The 7398-nt window shown below is 38.7% G+C and overlaps 1 pseudogene; it reads right to left on the reverse strand.

Moving 5' to 3' along the window:
• The window catches only part of LOC103750379, a 9115-nt pseudogene extending 5906 nt beyond the window's left edge, over positions 1-3209 (reverse strand).
• Positions 3210-7398: the final 4189 nt, after the last annotated feature.

The raw sequence follows: 7398 nt of genomic DNA on the forward strand, positions 1-7398 counted from the left end.
ATAAATCATATGCTTTCATCCTTTGCCATTATGGGCCTCCCTGCACAATTAAAGACAGACAATGGCCCAGCATTTACCAGCTCTTCATTTAAAAATTTTTGTGAAGTGTGGAAAATCACCCATCACACTGGCATCCCTTACAACCCACAGGGTCAAGCCATTGTGGAAAGGTCGCATAAAACCTTAAAGGACCAATTAAAAAGACAGGCTCAAACAACATATTCTCCCAATGTTCAGTTAACATTAGCCTTGTTTACCCTTAATGTACTTAATGGATATATCGAGGGACTGATGCTCCCCCCATCACCCGACACTGGGCCCAGACACACCCAGTACCACCCATCATGGTTAGATGGAGGGACCCCTTTGATGGACTCTGGTAAGGACCAGATCCATTGTTGACCACAGGGAGAGGATTTGCTTGTGTTTTCCCACAGGATCAACCAAAGCCTATCTGAGATCCAGCCAGAAATGTCCGATACCTCCCTGCCCATGAAAAAGATGGCCTGCATGACCCTGTCAGAGACAAAGAAAAGGAAGAGGAGGAAGCGACACCCAAAGCCACACCGGATCACATGGAAAGAGATCCATGACCTAGTGGAGACTGCTCACCACAGATGCCACCCCAGAGCTTCTTTCTCTGTCATCCTCATGGCTGTCTTTATCCTGCTTAACAGCAAAGCTTCAGCCAGCCCCCACTCTCCCTAATACCATGTTCTAGAGATTTTATGTCAGAAAACATTTTCAAGGAAAAAATCAGATCCATGGGATAATTGCTGGAGTATTGGAGTAATAACAAAATTTTACCCAGGTGCATTCTCTAGGTACCCTACAGCTGACTTTCATATCTCTTGACAGCTTGTACCTGCAGCTAAGTCTGTTCTAACTCATAATATTATTCTACAGGAAATACAAACAAAGGACCTATGTCCTGGAACAAGTACATTCAGTATGTTGCTAACTTTCTTCCCTTCACCACCTACCCCAATGTCTAACTGCTTCTTTTGCACACCCAGCAATAGGCCTCTACTGATTCAAACAACTGGCTAAATATTCAATTTTCATTTTCAGCAAGCAAGCCTACTCATTACAAATGCCCCACTAACACTACTCTCTCCAGTACAGCATGCATCAGCCCTCCTCTTTTCCTATGGTGCAAAGGAAAAGCCAAAAACTGTGTTAATCTCTCTGTGTCCACCTTTTGTGTACCAGTAATGATTACATCCCAGGTGTACCTGTTCGGAGGAAGAAGCTGCTCTCCTCCTACACAGTTGCCAGCAGAGAAAAATCTTCGTCCCTTTACTGGTAGAGATTGAACTTGCACTCTCCCTGGGTGCTGAAGGCATTGCTATGGTGACAATTGTGCAAGCCCAGCACCTGGCGGGAGATTTCTGAGACAAGCTGGACCAGGCAATGGCATCCACGACTGACAGCCTGGAATCTCTCCAACAACAAATGAACTCTCTCACCAGGGTTGTGCTCCACAACAGAACATTGGACTTAATAACTGCTGAACATGGAGTGGGTGTGTGGGTATTGGGAAAAATGCTGTTTCTTTGTAAATGAATCAAATGTTGTTGAAACCAATGTTAACACTCTCAAAAAACTTTGTAATGGTCTATTTTCAAGATTTCAACCCACCAAACAATTAGGTTGGTTTAGCAATCCCTTGTTTTCATGGCTCCTATCCCTTGTTGGCCCCCTGGTCATACTGTGTATTATTTTGATGCTTGCTCACTATTTATAAGATTTCTTCGCTGACAATTACTGCCATTTGCTAAAATCACTACAAAACAAGTCATGGTCAATTATCAGACTTTGGATTCTCCCGAGATAAGGATGAGTTGGCCCTTAGGGCTTGTGATGGCACTTCTCCTTTTTTAAATCAAACAGGGGGAGATGTTGGGGACCCCTGCTGTTTAGGGTCGCAGTCTCTCCATGTCTGGATAGCCACAAGCCGGCTCGGCGTTCTTATGCAGAGACTCCCCTTTCCAGCAGGGCGCCTTCCTACTCTCTTCCTGACTCACTTTGAAGTGGCCATCACAGATACATGACCTCTGGCACAAAAACTACCAGGTTTTATTCAGGCATTTTCTGACAGCCTGATAGAAGCCCACTGCCACATGTAAATGGGGCATCCTACAAAGCACCTATCAACTGAGGCTTTTGCTACTGCCTCCACACTATAAATATCCTGGTTTCACCCCAATAAAGCGGAGCTGTATCACTTGTCTGGAGCTGAGCTGTATCACTGAACTTGTCTGAAGCTGTATCCTGTGTCTCATTGCACCTGTGATACAATCTCCCTGGAGGGGGCTGTCCTTCCATCAACAACCACTCGCGAAGATCTTGCTTTCGCCATTCCTGCACCTCCCCTCGTGATCTGGTGGCCGACAGATCGCGTACACAGAGGGAACATCCGGCAGCTTGGAACGGAACCCGTCCGGCAGCTGACAGCGACCCACAGAGTCGCCAGCGCCTGGTAGCTGCAGAGAGCCAGGGACCAGCACAGCAACACCGAAGCCTGAAGCCCGCGCACCCCAGCCAGCAGCTGGAGTAGCAGCCCACAACCCGCCCTGCCACAGCCCACAAGAATCACAACAGAACTGCAAGTGTAGATCAAAGCCTCTACCACAATGTTTTTGAGCATGAGAGTTAAAAATGGGGTCAGAATCACATAAAAAGTAGTTGATTTTCTGGGGTCCATAAAAGATCACATGAGAGATGAGTATTGTGGGGATCAAAAGGGCAATGAAGCCTCCAATCCGGATCCAGCTGAAAATGTTAGGGAAATCTGAACACTCAAGAGAAGTGAGAAGTGTAGATGTCGGGCACATTGCAACATGCTGTTCAAAGACCATCATTGCAGGGAATATGCACTCAGTAGCTCCCAGGAAGAAAAAAGAAAGTAGTACCAGGCAATACAACAAGTAACAGGGATCGTGACAGGTTTGAGAAGCAGGTGCCCAGCAACCTAGGCATGGTGGCTCTAGCATATCAGATTTCAAGGAAGGATAAGTATTGTAAAAAATGTACATGGGTATCTGGAGCATTGAATCCATCAGAATAAGGAAAATGATGAGGGTGTTTCCCATAAGAGAGAGGAGCTACACACTAAGAAACATCAAAAACAGTGTCTGCTATAGTGAGGAAGACACTGACAATCCTAGGAAAATGAACTCTGTTGCTGTTTGGGTTTCTATAGCCATTTTCATCTCTGCTCCAGAAGGGAACAGCAGCACCTGTGATGGAAAATATGTGAGGATCAGGATTGGAACATGTTCATTCAATTCTGAAATGACTCTAAGTGATGCCCTAATAGTAAGAGAAAATAATTGTTGTTATAAATATAACTGACATTCTTGCACATGATTTACATGGATCATCTTATTTGATACTGAAAGTGAATCTCCAATGTAAATTTTTTAATAATCTACATTTTTAAACTGAAGAGCAAAGTAGATTCCCAAAATTTCATTTTTAGATACTAGAACATAGATCACTACACTGATAACTTGATGTAAAGACCTTAGAAGAATGTGACCCTCCTATCACTGAGGAATTTATGTGCTAAAGTGCAGGTAGATAAGCGAGCATATGATGGAGATGATTTGCCAGTGGATTCCCAGTCTCCACATCCATATGGCTTATCTGTTTAGAGAAAAGGACTCCCACAATTTAAAATTCATGATCTTTATTTATGTAGGTATTTAAAGTTGGTGCAATTAGTCTAACTTTCCTAATATTAGGCTTATTTCTTTGTAGAATCTTTGTATCTTCATGTTTTCTGACATTGACTAGAAACAAATGCATTTTATGTAACAAGACATATTGTCATTTGAACAATGAGAATTCCTTACAAATGTACTCATGTGCACTTATGTCAAAATACCCAAATAACAACTTAAGAGTTAAAAAAATTACAGTTCTAATGAAAAAAAAGTTCTTGTATATATCAAATGAGTTATAAAATGTAAGACTCTCTGTAACAAATGCATAATTAATAAGTAAACATCAAGCATGCTTGATACCTCAGTGTGGGGCTCTGGGTATCATTCGTCTGTTCAGACAGTGGAAAATTTTCTTGAAAGTTTATTCACAGACCTATTTAAAGGGTTAAGTAATGTTATTATGTTGGGAATATTTTATTTTTCTGCTACATGAAAGTATAACAATTAATCCCCAAAATTCTAAGGCTGTTATTGTGTTTCTGTAACAATATTAAATTTTTTGCAAGCAAAATGACAATTCAAGAGACTTTGAAAAATATAAATAGAAGTAATCTAAGAAAAAATTTAGTAAAGCATAATTTGCACTAGTTTTTAGAAAAACTTCTCATTTTTAAAAATCTTTAATAATATTTAATAGCAATAATAATATATTTATAAAAGACCAAATTCAAAAGCGTTTTTATTATTTTATGAGAAGTATAGTGCATAGTGTTTAATCACTAAAAAGGAAACAAAAGTGACTATTTTAAAGATGTTATTTTAAGCTTGCAAACAGAATCAGACTGATGTCATCCCAGAAGGTCTCTATTGTTTTACAGAAACATACCACATTTATCTAATTTGGCCCTTAGCAGTAACAGACCTGCACATTCTTCTGGTAATGCAATATTAGAAAGGAACTGGAAGACAGAGAAAATTAATTATAAATCAATGAATGTTGGAATTAAAGTAATGTTCAAACATAAAAAGCAACTCATATACATTTTAACTGATTTTTCTGATCTTTCATTCTATAAACAAAATGCATACCTGAGGAAAAATTCTGCCTCAGTTTAATAACATTGGTAAAATCAGAATCGTCCTACTGGCACTTAGTTGGATGACAATATGTATTATTTTGCCTCATAAATACTTACATTGAATAATCTTCTATTTTTAATACAGTGGAGCACAGTGCATTCAATTGACACAAAGGAAAGGAAACATTACTACCTTGTTGAGTTTCTGGTCATGACACAGACTCAGTGCTATGGATAATATCAAATTCTTTCATCTTTTTCAGCTGCCATTCTCATGAGGCCAATTTTCAGGGAAAAGTGAGGCCATTAGATATCTCATGATAATTATGACTTCATCAGCCTGGAGATGCTAAGAGGGTTCTTGCTACCTTTGGGCATCTCATACATTCCTTGAAGAATTTCCTTTGTTGAGGGTCAAAGTGAAAGTGCTCTCATCTGAGGAGTAATGGAGAGCAAAGTAACCACAGAAACATTAGAAATGGTACCACAGGAAATGAAAAATAGGTTTTCCAAATGGTTTCAATAGCCACCATTCCTGAAGGTTTGGACTATTTATTACTTATTTATTTATTTATTTATTTATTTATTATTTTTATCTTTTAATTTATTTGAGATATCGTCTCCTGTAGCCCAAACTGGCCTAGAACACACTATGTATAGTATGCTGGCCTTTGTCTCACAGAATTCCATCTGCCTCTGCCTCTCAACTGCTGACACTAAAGTCATGTACCAAGACAACTGGCTATATATGATCTCTTTAAAATATGGCTGCAGAAGTGCACCCCTCAATTCTTCAGCCATCACAAGGATTAAAAATGATACACTTTAACATACAAACTATACACTAGATAAGCATTGAAAAGCCTTAAATTTCAAAAAGAAAATTGCAAAACAATGCTCATGGAACATAGCTAAACAAGGAGTAGATAGAATCCTACTGCATCTCTCAACTCTCACCAGCGAAGCTTCCTCATGCAACAGAGTGCAATGCACAGAGAAGGTTAAAATTGGCCAAGATAGATCGAATAAGACTGTAGAGTGTGTATTTCCCTGGATAGGAATTTTATATTCGTCCTCACTCACCCACTGCTCAGGGACCATTGTGGAAGAGGGAGCAGAAAGAGTGTAAGAACCAGGGGTGGAGCAAGAACATAAGGACACACCAGTGACACATCTGATAGAGGTTTAACATCCAGAATATATAATGAACTCAAAAAATTAATCAAGAAAGGAAGTAACCCAATTAAAAGATAGGATAAATAACTGAACAGAGAGTTCTCAAAAGAAATAAAGACGGTTAAGAAGCATCTTAAAATATGTTCAACATCACTACTAAATGGGAAAGTGCAAATTTAAACCACCTTATGATTTCATCTTACCCCACTGAGACTGGCTAAGATCAAGAGAACAAATGATATCAAATGTTGGAGAGCATGTGGAGAAAGGGGAACACTCATCCACTGCTAGTGGGAGTGCAAACTAGTTCAACCCTTATAGAAAACAGTATGGAGAATTCTTTTTTATGTATTTTATTTATTTATTATTTTTATTTTATATATTTATGCATGTATTGTCTGTATGTAGGTAAGTGCACTGTGTCATGCAATGACCACAGAGGACAGAAGAGGCTATTGGATCCCCTAGAACTGGAGTTACATCCAGTTGTTAGCTGCCATGTGGGTGCTGGTATTTGAACCCTGTTCTACTGCAAGAACAGCCATTATTGATAACTTTTTATACACACTCAGGTGCCAAGGACCTGAGTTAACCAACTGTGACTAGTAATAATCAGATACATAGAGGTTAGAGACACATGTGCATTCAACTAAGTGTTAGTAGCATGAAAAATGAGTCTTTCTGTAGGAATCAGCATATTTTAAAATGAAGCAGAGATCTTTTTTAAAGGTTAAAAACTGATTTGATTTTATGTCTTACAGGGTCTATACTGAGTTCAATATTTTATACTTTTTTTAATTCAACTGTGAACCTAAAACATTACAGCCACTATTGAATGAGATGTATCCTTGCTCTGGAAATTCTTATTGGATATGTTAAAACTGTAATGAAGTGCTTCTTCTAATCATGTGGTTATTAAATACTACTAGTACTGCTGCTACTACTACTACTACTACTACTACTACTACTACTACTACTAATAAAGAACCAAAATTAATCTATAAAAGTCAGTAGCCTTTCTATTTACCAATAGCAAGCCATCAACGAAACACTACATAGAAAGACACCCTTTCACAATAGCATCAAAAAAATTCAGTTAAACATCTCAAAATAAAACTGACCAAAGCCATAAAGACCTCTACAATGATCATTTTAAATATTTAAAGAAAGATATTGAGCAAGATACCAGAAGATGGAAGGACATTCCATGCTAATTGATTGGAAGAATTAATATTGTGAAAATAACCATCCTACCAAAAGCCATTTATAAAGTCAATGTAATGTCAATCAAAACAGCCATGATATTCTTAACAGAATTGGGGGGAAAATCCTAATAGTCATATAGAAGCACAAAAGACCCCAAAAAGCCAGAGCAACCCTTAGCACTAAGAACAATGCTGGACAGACCACTATACATGGTCTGTAATAAACTATATTAGAAATTTACAGACATAAAAACAAAAGGCAACTGG

Source organism: Nannospalax galili, unplaced genomic scaffold (assembly GCF_000622305.1).
Source record: "Nannospalax galili isolate Female #2095 unplaced genomic scaffold, S.galili_v1.0 scaffold627, whole genome shotgun sequence".
Taxonomy (NCBI): domain Eukaryota; kingdom Metazoa; phylum Chordata; class Mammalia; order Rodentia; family Spalacidae; genus Nannospalax; species Nannospalax galili.